Raw genomic sequence first — 15,123 nt, 5'->3', positions numbered from 1 at the left:
AATGACTGTGACTCTGGGCCATCTAAACAAGGCTCCTTGTTGCTTTGGCGCTTGGCTCTCATGCAAAAAACAAGAACAACAACAAAACAAAACAGGAATGAATGAATGAGCCGATGAACTGATGTGGCACAGAATTTGAGAAGGTTTGTTCAAATGCCTGATAGGGGGGCACCTGGGTGGCTCAGTGGGTTAAAGCCTCTGCCTTCAACTCAAGTCATGATCTCATGGTCCTGGGATCGAGCCCCGCATCAGGCTCTCTGCTCTGCGAGGAGCCTGCTTCTCTCTCTCTCTCTGTCTGCTGCTCTGCCTACTTACGGTCTCTCCCTCTCTCTCTGTCAAATAAATAAATAAAATCTTTAAAAAAAACAAAAATAAACAAATGTCTGATGGGAAGAATGTGTGTCCATAAGCCCACCACTTATACAATGAGAAGGAAAATCTTCCTGCAGAAAGCAGATCTTGGAGATACATTAGAATGGGGGGAGAGGAGGTTAGATTGGTAGGATTTTGTCAAAACAGTCAGAGAATGCATAAGTGACAACTTCTGCATTTGAACCTCACCTTAAACTTCCAGTGACCTGTTTGTTTAAGTCCAAATGATGTATTATCCCCTAATGGTATTTTTTCCATCCCCTTCTGTATTATTTCCTAGGACTACTGTAACAGAGTACCACAAACTGTGTAGCATAACACAACAGAAATTTATTGTTTCACAGTTCTGGAAGCTCAAGGTCCAAAATCAAGGTATCAGGAATTTCATGGTCCCTCTGAAAATTGTAGGAGAGACTCCTTCAGGGCCTCTTCTAGCTTCTGCACTTGCCAGCAATCCTTGGCATCCCCTGCCTTGGAGATCCATTATTTCAGTCTGTGCCTCCATAATCATGGCCATCTTGTCTAGTATCTCTTCATATCATCTCTCCTCTGTGCATTCCTATGCCCATAGTTCCCTTTCCTTATAAGGATGCAATCACCTTGGAGTAGGGGCCTACCCTGCTCCAGCAAGACTTCACTTTAAATAATTAATCTGCAGTAACCCTATTTCCAAATAAGGTTATCTTCCTGGGCACCTAGGTGGCTCAGTGGGTTAAAACCTCTGTCTTTGGCTCAGGTCATGATCTCAGGGTCTTGGGATCGAGCCCCGCATCAGGCTTTCTGCTCAGCAGGGAGCTTGCTTCCCCACCCTCTCTCTCTGCCTGCCTCTCTGCCTACTTGTGATCTCTGTCTGTCAAATAAAAAAATAAAATCTTTTTAAAAAAATAAGGTTATCTTCTGAGACATGAGTAGTCAGGACTTCAGCATCTTTCTGAGGATGTAATTCAACGCATAACACCTTTTCTCAGAAATAGTATCAAGAAAAATACGCAAGAAAATTAGTTAATAATTACAAAAAACAGTTATGGGAAATCTTGATCACTTTAGGCCGTCTGGACTCCTTCAGTTTGTTGGAGTACAAGTCAATGGAGTCATATTTATTAAAGTTCAATTTACCTTCATACCAGGGAGGATACCCATGGGATAAAGATAATGATCGTGATGATGATGGTGGTGGTGATGACAGCTAACACTTACTGAGTATTTATTATGAGCAAGGTGGTATTCTAAGTACTGTACATGTTTTATTAAGTTCTTATAACTAGCTTGCGAGGAAGGTTCCTGTTATTGTTCTTATTTTACAGATGAGGAAACTGAGGCACAGAGAGGTTAATTTAGTTGGTTCGGAGCAAGGCAGCCAACAGAAATACCACCGTATCCCCATAAGGCTAACCTCACTTTCTACCCTAAAGGCCTCAGTGTGATCAATAAAACTTGGACCTGCCCGATTTAGAGAACACCTTTCCTACACCCAGTCCCCCAAAAGTGAATTTAGGAAGGAACTGCCAACATGGTATTGTATATCTTTAAATCAGCACCCATTTCCCCTCCGATGTGAAAAGAATGTGTGTGTGCCTGTCCACATGGATCTCTTTTGGGGGAATACAGCCACTGTCTTGATTTCCTCGTGTTGAATCCTGAATGCCATGTTATTTTCAGTACTTTTATCTTATTTGTATGCCTGTAGAATGGATCTGCTTAGTACTAAGTATTTGGGATATTTTTAGACATGAGAATATGAATACAAAAAAAAATTCTGGGTCATCAGTTTATGAACAATAAGCAAAAAAAAAAAGTTTCATTATGCTTCTTATTTACCTAGATCTGGGAGAGCCAGGGTGATTGATAACAATTAAGACATCGGTATTCTCATTCTCTTGTGATTTCTTGGATGAATTACAAGAGCATACAGATTTGACTTGTTTGTCCATCCATGTGTTTAATTAGTTCCAGCAGACAACAACAAAACAAATTCTTTGTTGTATGCCCATCAGATCTTCCATGTCCTAGGGTGACTGGATGTAAACACAGGGCCCTCAAAAATACAAAATGTGCAAAAGATGTGAATGCACTTGTCTCATCATCAGAGCCTGAGCATTAGGGACAGAAATCTATTGTGTAATGTAAATATTTTCCCGTAAAACATAAAAGTTTAACACATTGTGGGCAATCCATAGTTATGAAACAATAAACAAGTTAATCAATCAAGTAGAAAGCTTAACATAGAAGCAATCCCATACCTTAGGCAAAATTACAGAGGTTAGTGCCACTCTCTGTGTCTTTAGACATTCCATCCTGGAGAGAAAAGAAAAACTGTTTTAAGAGAAAAACACATCCTTCATATGCATTTGCCTTCCCTGCCCACTATCTGAGGACTTGTAGAATTACTGATTTAGCTTCACGAGATCCTGCATAACATTGCCTCTCATGACGGAACAGAGTTTGCAGTAAAGTATGTATGTCAATGGAAAGGGTACATCACTACAGGGTCTATTGGTCCTACCATAAGGCAACTCGCCCAGAAGCTGCAGATCTGATAGAATGTTGGAATGCCCTATTAAAGAGTCAGATGGGCCAGAAGTTCAGAGAAAAACCCTCTAGGTTGGGCAGCTCTTTCTGATGTACTGAGCCAACAGCTGATCTATGGTATTGGACCCCAATAATTAAAAATATATGGATCTAAGTGATGAAGGGATGGAAGTAGAATTGGTGCCTGTCCTCATTGTTCCCAATAACTCACTTCATATTTGTGCTTCCCATTCCTACAACTTAGGTTCTGCTGGACTAGAAATCCTGGTTCCCAGTGGGACTACCCTTCTACCAAGGAACATGTAAGGTAAGGTATCAACAGAACCCGCAGTCACACCTGCCACCTAGTCATGTAGGGCTCTTCATACCTGTGGCCCCGCAGTCAAAGGAACAGCTTACTTCACTGTTGGGAGAAATATTTCTTAATTATTATGAGATGCTAGAGTTGCTGTTACATAATGGGGGCAGAGAGGTTATGCCTAAAACTCAGGAGATTCACTGAGATATCTCTTGGTGCTTCCACTCTTGATAGTAACAGCAATCATGACCTTACAGAGGCATCATAACCAGGGAGTCAGACTCCCAGACTTAAAGTCTGGATTAGTCCATCCGGTAAACAATCTAAGGTGGCAAAAAAGTGATGGCCAAAGTTGGAGGAAATCTGGAATGGGTGTTAGAGGAGGGTGATAATAAATACCAGTTACAGCCTGGGGACCCGCTGCAGCTATAGTTCTGTACTTGTTCTGCTGACTTTCTTATATTGTTTTAATGAGATTGTGGCTGACCGTGACCTTGAAGAGATCATGCCACATAGTGGAAGAATGGGCTTAATGTGGGGCTCAAGTAGATCAGAGAGGGAAATACAGCAGTCAGTGTGTCTAAGCTTCCATTCAAATGGTGTCTTGAAGAACTGATGATCCACAGAACACACTTTTGGCAGTGCTATTTTTGTTTGCGTTTTAGATGATTTTTTTGTTGTTGATTTACAAGGGATATCTCTAATGATGGGACTCTTTGTTATGTGAAAGATAGACACTTTTACTTCTATCCTATGAAAACCCCCACTGCAAAAAAAGCAAATAGAAGAATTTTGAAGGTAGCAAAAATTTACTGACAAAATTGTTGTCCCACTGTGATTGGTTACTTAGGATACCTGAATAACTGCTTTAATATATCTAGAAACCACACTGCTTGGAGCCATCATTTTTGTGTCCACATTTTGAAAACAAACTCTCTCTAGCCTAGTAGAATATCACTTTAGAGTTTCATGTTTTTCTTGGAATGTGTTGCTATATTTATACTCATTACAGGGATTACTCTAAAGTAATGGGGTCACTTAGCTGAAAAGCCAACCTTACTCTAGTGCATTCTAACATTTGAAGAGATCACCGTGACCTTAAGGGATTGCAATGTCTTTCATTTAAGACTTCTGTGTCTCAGAATAATTGTGCTTATAAATACAAGTTTGCCTGATAAGAGTAGGTTGAAAAGATATGTGCATTTGTTAAAGCATAGATCCAAAGACTCGCCTCTGAGAAAAGGGAAAAAAGAAAAAGAATAATTCATTCTCTCTCTCTCTCTCTCTCTCTCTCTCTCTTATAACTTTAAGTAACTCCATAGCAACTGGATGTATGAATGTCACTAGTCTTCATATTTCTCTGATTCCAAGCTTAGTAGTCTTGGTAATTGTGAATCATTTTCAGAATATTACTTCTTCATTTGGCTTTTCTGGCATCAGACTACAGGACATGTATGCATAAATATATTAATCTATCTGTGTCATTTTTAAAAGTTTTGCTTTCTTCCTGGATGTTAACTCCTAATTTTTTCCAACTCCTTGCTCATAATAAATTCCAAAGGAATGCAATATATTACCTCTTCCATACGTCTTAGAATTCACGGTTTCACATCTGTCATTTGGAGATAATCAGGATTCTTTCAGTACAAAAATGACTAAACCGTGTGTCCTGAAAGAAGTAAATGATGGATTTCTTCTTAAAATACAGAGAGAAAAATATTGACAACACTTCATCTAAGACAGGGTCAGGAAAATAACATTAATGGAATCTCTGCATACAAATAAGATATGGTCCATCCTTCCAAATTTGCTCTAATTTCAGTAATATTCTTAAAACTACTGTTATGTTGACCCATTGCTTGGTCTCATTGCATTTTACCAAGCTGTTAATAGTAATGATGAGGATAATAGCTTGAGTTTATTGAGTGCTCACCATGCATCAGACGTGGGCCCTGGTGCTTTGCAAACATCTCCCCAATCCTTCACTGCTCCCTGTCTGTATACCTTCTCCCTGGTCCAGGCCACCATCGCCCAGAACTGGGCCTTCTAGAGTGGCCTCCTAATTTGCTTCCTTACTTTGACCCTTCAATCTTTACAATTTATTCTCCACGTAGCAGCTGGAGTGATCTTCTACAAAATATTTTAGAACACAGCACTCCCCTGCTTAAAATGCTTCCAGAAGGTTCCCACTGTACTTGAAATCCACTCCAAGCTCCTTACAGTGACTTTCAAAACCAAGCCTGTTGACCTCTGGGATCCCATACACTGGCATTCTGCAGATGCATTAAGCCCATGCCTGCCTGGGGACTGTGGCACTTGCTACTCTTTCTGCTTTGATCTTCAGACCCTAAATGTCACCGCCTCGGAGGGGAATTCCATGTGGCTCAGTCTCAACTAGCCACCCGGTCACTCTCTATCCTTCAATTTGAATTCTTTGTGCCGCATTCATCACTGACTAATATCCTATTGTCCTATTTGTTCATCCTCTGACTCCTTCCCCTGGAATGTTTGCTCCTTGTTGGTTCCATTCACCTCTAGAACACTACCTGGTACATAGTAGGCACTCCAGAATGAATGATTGAATGAATGAATTAATGAATGAACAACCATGTGAGCTAAGAACATTATACTAAGAGAAACGTTATATTCAGATATGAGGAAACCAAGCCTTTGGAAGGGAAGGCAAGTGTTGAAGCATCAAGAATCTATGGGTATGGTGCATAAACAATGAATTTTGGAAGGCTGCAAAAAATAAAATTTTTAAAAAAGATTCTATATGGTAAAATAAGAATCTTGAGGGTGCCTGGGTGGCTCAGTGGTTTAAGCCTCTGCCTTCGGCTCAGGTCATGATCCCAGGGTCCTGGGATCGAGTCCCGCATCGGGCTCTCTGCTTGGCAGGGAGCCTGCTTCCTCCTCTCTCTCTCTCTGTCTGCCTGCCTCTCTGCCTACTTGTGATCTCTCTCTGTCAAATAAATAAATACAATCTTTAAAAAAAAAAAAAGAATCTTGATTCCCAATTTTGAGTATGGAAGTTATGAGAAGATGGGGAGGTAGGGCAGGACAGGTAAGCAGGCCATTGACCTCTACTATAAAACGAAGAAGAAAGCTGACTTACATCCACCAGACCTCTGTTTGACAAGGAAAACAGGCACAGAAATGGCACTGCTCCACAGAGGAAAATAAAATATTCCAACAGTGGCATCTTCACTGTTTTTTACCTGGTGACAATATCAAAAGGGATCCCCCTTGAGCCCATTTTAAGGAAGGCTCTGGAGCAATTATTTTTATCCTTTTCTGGGTCATAGAATCTGAGAATCTGATAAAAATTAAGTGTCTTTTCTCTAGGGAAAAAGGGACATTTTATGTACAATCTCAGAAGGTCTTAAACCTAAAGTATTGTTCTGACACAGAGGACCCATTTGTTTTTTGGTTTTTGTTGTTGTTGCTGTTGTTGTTTTTTCTCAGTAGCATTAAAAGGAGTTTCTTGGCCACCTCTCTTCTGGGCAGGGCAAACAGATGTCCTCCCCTCCCTGGAGAAGCGATTGAGTGATGGTAATATCCTGAGCCTGAGCCTTTCTTAACCGTAAAGAAGAGGAAGGCAGCTCTTAGCTTCTAATAATCTGGGCTCAGGTTTAATGGGCCACCCCAGCCCCTGACCGATGAGTCCTCCATTCTTTCATTCAGCAAATATTTGTGAGCACCTCCTATGTGATAGGCATTATACTGGGCTCAGAGGATCATGGAATCCACAGACCCAGAGGGAAGGCAGAGACACTCCAGAGCCCACAGAAACACCTCTCCTCCTGCTGCAGTAGTTGATAAGTAAGCATCATTTATTCAGCAGTGGAGAACGAGAAATCCAAATCATCAGACTTGGTCTGGCCAAAGGTTTCTGGGTAAGGTCCATAAAACACAATTTCAAATCCACTTTTTAGGTCTTGTTATACGATGCGCATGATTTACTTGAATCATACAGACCATCTGGAACCTGTATGCTACCGGACTCAAAGAAGCCGACTTCTGAAGGAATAGGAAGAAAGTTTGATGAAACTGCCTGGAACACTCTGATCTTACCTATTTTTGAGCTGCAGAAGTTACATTTTACTAAAAGCTGAGAGATACCTGAGGTTTGGGGAGAGGAGAATCCTTCTCTTAGCTAAAAGCCTTTTATACTAAATATTTAGAGTATAACTATATAAACAGTTTATACTGTTCAGCCACATTCCCGCTGTTTAGTTTCCATAAATACGAAAAGGGGAACACTAACTAAGGGATTAAGTGCTCTAAGGACAGGTAGGATAGGCCCCTAAATCAAAGTTTGGGAGAACAGAGAAGCCACCTGAAAGACAGACAGGAGGTAGCCATATTTTTGTATGAATTGGTAGTGATACAGATTATACCCAGGCAAATGGAAGAGCATATCCAAAGGCACAGAGTCCAGAAAATACTCAAAGTTTGGCACTTTGCCTCTGCCTTGGTGGACTGGTCTTTCATCTGAACAATAACACATGGTGAGTTTCTAAATTTCAAAAAAAGTAATCTGCTATCTAATAGATACTTCTTTTATCTTCCCTTAATCTGCAACATAAATAAATGGTATAAATTCTCATTAGGGTATAACCTCAAAATGTCTCCCTGTTATAATCCTGGAGATGAAAAATAAACATTTCTCATACTAAAAGATTTTTTAAAAAATGCTTTGAAAGTGGTTGAGTTGCCCTGACCATCTGATAGTCTGAATTCCGGGTATTTATGTTCAAGAGCTTAATGCTTAGTCATTAAGAGGTTATATCAATTCTGGCCCAATCACCATTATAAAATACTGGTCTGGTGGAGTCTGCAGCACTTTCAAATTGCTACACATTCCAGACAGTTCTAATCCTTAAATAACCCTGTGAGGAGGTCAGTTCATGTATTCTCTGTAATAGTAGTTGCTATTAGTGACTAAATGCATTTCTCCAGCTGGAAATCTTGTTACATATGTATCTCATTTAATTCTCACAGTAACCCCAGGCCAGAGGGAATCTTTTTCCCTGTGGTACAAATAAGAAAGCTGAAGCTCAAAGACATTAAGTAATTGATCCAAGGTCACACAGCTGAACAGTGACAGAATCTGACATCTGTCCTCATTCTTACTGTTCATTCTAGAAAAGTTCCAGTCATGTGTTCTCATCACATGTTTACATTGGTGTGAGTCTGTCTTCTGAATCAGCTAAAAAAAGAGTTTCTGAACATTGAGTATTTTAAGATGTTCCTTTTATTGGAATTAGCTCATAAGAAAAGAGAAAAAATGTTATAAATTCAAAAGTAAATTATGAGACTACTCGGCTTCAGTGATCGTTGTAGTTTCTTGTGGGCCTCAGTGAGTCCATGAAATATTCTGAAAGAAAATCACTCTGTTCCTTTTAAGAAATAAGACTGTGTTAGAAAGGTTCACTTGTGAAGATTGCTGAGATCCAGGTTCGAAGAAGAAACCCATTCCTTTGGATCCTGGGGGTGGACAATAGGGAAGAAACTTTGACTTTGGACCACCTTGACTGAACCTACTCTGCCACCCCCACCACCCCCACCGAGGCTCTTACCATCTGGGTTAGCGCATTTTCCCCTCATCATCCTGGTCCAGAGCTCCAGTGAGGCTGCTCAGAGGCATTTGGCTGAGGTGCTCTGTTACCTCTTTGACTGTTTTCTTTCCAAATCCCCTCCATCCTAAAAGGATTCAGCTCACAAATCACCTCTCCAATAAAGAGCTCCTTATGGCCTCAGCCAGGGATGACTGCTCCCTCCTCTGAACTCCTGGGGTACTTATGTTTTGTAAGGATGGTTGGGATCTTTACTTACTGTATTGAGTGTAAGTCACATACTTTGTCCTCTGTGAAACTATAAGGACTTTGAAGGCAGGACCCATGTATTTACTCATTTGTACCCACAGCTTGTTACCTGATACAGTGTGGGTCATATCACAATTTCTCAGTAAGTACTTCTTGATCTAACTGGGTGTTTATTTGACTTAATGCCTTCTTCAGATGCTAATAAGCTTCTTTAGGCTAAGAATGGGTTTCGCTTATGCTTGGTAATGCCTTACACTAGAGCGACTCAGTGAATATCAAACCAAATTAGATAATAAATTTATAGTGGAAGTTCAACTTACAATCATTCTTCTTATGATAAGGATTTCCATTTTAAGTAAAAAATTACTTCCTTTGGATAACGGTAGCAATAACAATGTATATACACACTGCAAAACAAATGGAAAGAATTGTACCAAAATAAATAATAGTTCTCTTTGATGGCGGGATTATAAGTAATTATATTGGTTTGTTTTTCTATATTTTTATGTTACGTGTACCTCTTAAATTTCCTGCAATGAAGAGGCTTACTTAGGTAATTAGAATGAATTATGTTAAAAAGTTGAAAATTTTGAGTCAGCTGTTTAACATCAAAAACTTAAAAAGAGGGGTGCTGGAGGGGCTCAGTTGGTTGAGCATCCCACTCTAGATCTTAGCTCAGGTCTTGATCTCACAGTCAGGAGTTTGAGCCCTGTGTTGGACTCCATACCGGGCGTGGAGCCTACTTAAAAAACGAACAAACAAACAAAAAACTTAAAAAGATCCCATTCCCCTCCAGATGTCATTGTCTTTTTATTTGGAGAAGTTCAACTTCATGGGACTGTTTATTTTGTTCAACTACTAATGACACACAACAGTTTTCTCTGGAGTACTTTACACATCCCTTTATTGTCCTTTCTCCTTGGTGACTAGGGCCCAGCACCTCTGAATTCCTTCAAATTTTACTGTGCTCGAAAAAGGAAAGTCAAGTGAATCAAATGTGTCACTTTCAAATTGGGCAATTTTGCAAATAGATTACTGATGCAGAGCTGAATATATCAAACACATCAAATGACACTTTTGTCCAAGGCTGCGGGCTTTCCAAGTTGATGAATGCAGCAACGAAAGTTGACACTAAAACGAGTGGAATAATTTTAAAAGCAAAACAAAGATTAAAATAAGAGAAGTGGGCATCCAGAAAATATCAAGAACAAATAAGTTTGCAGTATTTGTTATTATCATGGCGAGTTTGCTGTCATTCTTATGGTGGTTACTATTTATCATTAACAATGATGAATAACATTATTTAACTTTTCTTGCAAAGTGCTCTTCTATCTGTTTTGCTAAGTGTAATTTCTATTATCAGAGGAGAAAAGTCAGGGCTAATGTATGTCAGCACAGGCTGGAAAGTACTCTTCTCACGTGCCCTGAGTTTGTAACTTAAATGTCCTGCTTTACCAATGAAGGTCTGAAATAAGGTCATATATCTTTTCATGTCTTAACCGTTGTGACTCCAGGCCCTCAAATGGCACAGTGAAAGGAAGGCAGAACTTTCTGTAGGTTATCCCCAAACCAAGTAACAGTAACACTGGGATTCCTTAGACCTCTTGTGTGTTATACAAATCATTGCTAGCAGTTCCTTGTGCTTTTCCCCACTCTGCCTGGCCAACCTTTCATGTGTCCTGTGTCGTTACAGAATGTACCACCCCACACTGCACACTCTGGACATCCTTGATCCAAATATGTTCTCTCCGACTGTGTTAAAGGCACAAGTAAAATCAACCAGTGCTGCTGGCCAAAGAGAAAGTAAAAGTTTGGCAGGTATAGAACTGAGGGCTCAGAAAGATCTAGTCTTCCATTGCTGTTTTCACTTCTAAAGCTCACAAACCCCAATGCGAACTTCAGAGTACCTGCCCACTCTCAGGTGACTGCAGTGTAACGGTGGGATTGACTCCTCTTGTACTCTTCCTTCTACCATCTTTGATGGGAATCTCCAGACCACTACACCATAGTCAGAGGCAATTAATCCTCTGATTTAGATAGTAAAAATGGCCCTTTTCTACCCCAAAGTCAAGGCCCATTCTTCTTTTACCAGCATGACTGATGGTTAAAATAGAAAAGGTCCTTTAAGGGAGTCATTCACACCCACTCACGGGTTGAAGCCCCACCTCCATGGCTCCGATCGGACTATCTCAATACAGACAGTACATTTCCCAAAAGTCTGGGTTGTTCATTCCTAATTAACTCTGTGACAGACATAATGCTACATAGTCCCCAGGTTCTACTTCATTCTCCTCTTTCTGGGCAAGCAAGATGATAACATTTCCCAGACCCCCTTGCAGTTGGGCTAGGACCATTCTCCTAGTCTGACTAATGGACTCTAAGTGTGGTTTTCTTGACTGAGATAGTGTGAAGTGCTTATACAACCTTCCATCTCTCTTTTCCTCTGTCACAGTGGCTCTGGAAATAAAATTTTCCAAGTATAAATGGCCTGGTTGCTTGAGTCACTTCCTGTAAGGGAGCCACCCAAGAAAGCTAAAGTTACCTTGGAGAGGTGGCTAAAGATTTTCTAAGTCCTACTATTTCCTAGTCCATGTGCTGGGCTCAAAAACACATGGTGAGAAGATAGACATGTTTTCTGTCCTCATGATCTTAAGAGTTATTTCATGCTGAAAAGGTTAGGGATTCATCTGACGAGCAACCAGAGTTTAAAGGATTTTAGGCAAGCCTGTGCTATGATCCAATGAATGCTCTTCTTAGAATGATCTCTGTAAGAGAATGGGGAGAAAAGTATTTGAGGGGAAGACTAGAGTCAATCATCCAGGGAAGAATAGCATGGCCTAACCTAGTGTGGGGGCAGCAAAAATAAGTGAAGACTGGAGATGCACTGGACACAGAGAGAAATGGTTGTACGTGAGAGGTGTAAATAGCATGCACATGAAAATTGCAATTCCTATTAAATATTTTTTAAGAAGACTGCACTATAGAAATTCTTTCTATAATTATTTTTTAATAATTATAATTTCTATAATTATTTTTTCAATGTACAAATAATGTTTCAAAATAACAAAAAGCAACAGCCTGAGCTCCACCTGGGCACTGCAGAGCTCTCAGCAGCACAAGACTTCGGGTAAGGACTGCGATCTCTATCCAGAATCATCTGTGAGTCACTTCCTTCTTCACAGCTTAGAGAAATCCCAGTCTCTGATGCAGAAGAACCTCAAAACTCAGAATGGAGGGAAGAACTGCATGCGGGGCTATCAAGACTGGATGATATTAAAGTAAGAGAAAAAAAAATTGTCTCCAATTCTTAGGCTCCTCTCCCTTGGAAATATGCTATGTCTTTCAGAGATTTCCCAACCAATGGAGAGAGAGGAATGTCAGGGATAAATAGTTGCCCTCTGATGCCATCCAACATTTCATTTTCATTTTCTAAGTCTTCTTAAGAAGTTTAAGAGTTGATGCCAGTATGATTTGATAAACTGGAACCCACATTGATTAGCTATTGGAGGTAAAGGAGGATTTGAGATCATAAATAATATAATCAGTACTGGGACCATTGAATGAGAAAGAGAAAGCCATTTAGGAATAGTGTGGTGACCCTTGTTAAATAAACCACAAAGATGTCAAAGGTTTCTTAGCATAGAAATATCAGGGGTTAAGATTTTAAAGTGAAAAAGGTCAAAGTCATGCTAACAAGAAAAATGTGCTTTTTTCATATAAGACTAAACAGTATAAACATCAAAAGCATCAATGCTAGATTTGGCAGGTTGGCAGGATTCTTAGGGAAACTAGTAAGGAGGCTCTTGCTCATGGGAAAACTAAACTGGAAGCCCGGTAACCTCCATTTCGTGGGACAGGGACCAACTACTCACCTCTGTGCAGCTGGCCGTGACCAAATGGAGAAGACATGCCATGGTCATCCAACCAAAGCATGAGGCTCTCAAGTGTGTGAGGCATAAAAGATGCTGAGTGGACTGAACATTCTCTTCTAATGTGCAAATGGTGCACTCCAAGAAGGCCTGGAAGCACTGGACTAGGAAATTCAAGGAGAGGGAATGGGAGGAAGAGAGCATTGGGGAGAAAGTGTCCAGAGATGTAAGTCTGTTGGTCCTCCCATTACATGGGACAGAAGGACAGATTATTAGCTCCTCTCCTCCTCCCATAATGTGCTGGTTTTGAGACCTTTATGGCCCTTCCAAAAAGCAGATTTTATACCTCCATTGTAGTGTGAGTTACGTTGCTCTGGAAGTCCCTGGCAGAGGCTTGGAGGAAACAGGGCTGGAGGGCACTCCAGCTTGGTCCAGACCCTCTTTGGCTTCATGGCTCAGCCAAAAGCCATGCCTGTCTCTCAGCTCCAAGAGGCAGTAGGTGCCATCAATCCCATCGAGGAAAATCATTGACTGAGGTAACCTAGAGTCATAGTTGAGGCCCACCTCAAATTTGTCCACAGAGAGTATAAATTGTTTTCTTTTTAAATACAATGCTAATTAATAAAGAACCTATAAGGTTATTTCTTTGACTTCATACAAAACTCAGTACCTCTCAACTAATTGACAAATGGCAAAAGAGAGCAACAGAAAAAGAGAAAAAGAAATCCACAGGGTTACCAGAGTGGGCATTTGGTGGGGCTGTCACACACCCTTCTTAGAGAAATGGGGCTCCTAAGAAGGCAGACTGCTCTCCAAGCCTGGCAAATGGTGAGGGAGAGCCATTGAGGAAAAAAAAGAGAAAGTAAAATTCACACACAGTCTTCACGCTGTTCCCCTCGCATAGAAAATGGCACAAAGATGAAAACAGAGGAGGCGCACAGCAAAGCCTCATAACCTACAGCCCTGCTAAGTAGAAAATGCAGAGACTCACCACAGGGCAACTCCATAAAGCCACTCTGGATGCCATTTTGCTAATTGTGTTTGCTATGACACCAAGCACTGCTTAGCTGGGTTCCCAGAGTGTCTCTGTAATGTCAATCACTTGCCAGGAGCGAAAGTGATTTTTATTTGATATCCATACAAAGCAGAAGCAAATGAATTACCATAATGAGAAGCAACATAATGATGTGGAGATGTACAAACTGCCATTGTGTTTAATAACAACAAAGCTTTCCCTTTTGAATTAAATTTGCGGGAAGATTCTTATTGAAGCATCATTGTACTGAAACCAAGTTGTTAAAAAACAAAAACAAAAACACCACTCCAAAGCATTTCAGGCCTATGATGACTGGAAAGGTTATTACGAGAATTTTTTTTTCAATTTTTATTCTCAGTAAAATCGACTTAGTTGTAGCACTACACAGCTGCAATTTGTGAAGTAAATGGCAAAGCTAAATGTGCAAAAACCCAACATGTTCCCTGAGCAGCAAAGGGATGGAAGGCAAATGTTACAGTATTATTGACAACACTGGTAATGCGTGCATGAGCATCTGCTTCATAAAGGGGAAAAAACCTACATTATAAACAAAAGGAGTTTCCAAACAAGGCCTGCCAGCTCAAATTCTGGATTTGACTTGAATTTTCACTTGTTAAAACAAATATTTTCTCTTTTTACCTTATCCCTCCAAAGGAAAAAAAACCAAAAAACCAAAAAACCAAAAAACTCTGATTCGCATTCTGGAAACCTCCCCGTAACCGATTCCTCCTTTTTATTTTCTCTCTCAAAAATTATTTCCTACATGGGGTGCCTGGGGGGCTCAGTCAGTTAAGTGTCTGCCTTCAGCTTGGGTCGTGATCCCAGGGTCCTTGGATTGAGCTCCGCATCCATCTCCCTGCTCGGCGGGAAGCCTGCTTCTCCCTCTCCCACTCCCCCGCTTGCGTTCCCTCTCTTGCTGTGTCTCTCTGTGTCAAATAAATAAAATCTTTTTAAAAAAATTATTTCCTACATTTCTTGATACTTACTTGTTTCCCACCTCTTGATTTTCAAAAATGGATGAACATACCAATGGGTAACATAGCATTAACTGAAACCTGTTTTCCTGGTAGTTCTGAGGGTACTGTCTTCCTCTTAGACTGAGTCCAACATGTGAATGGACTGTGTCCTTCCCCTCCCTTGCTCCACCACAACTTTTCAGGGCTTTCCAGGGTTACCATTGATCTCTCTTTG

Source organism: Meles meles, chromosome 3 (assembly GCF_922984935.1).
Source record: "Meles meles chromosome 3, mMelMel3.1 paternal haplotype, whole genome shotgun sequence".
Taxonomy (NCBI): domain Eukaryota; kingdom Metazoa; phylum Chordata; class Mammalia; order Carnivora; family Mustelidae; genus Meles; species Meles meles.
The sequence above is the reverse complement of the archived record's forward strand: the minus strand, read 5'-3'. Positions refer to the sequence as shown.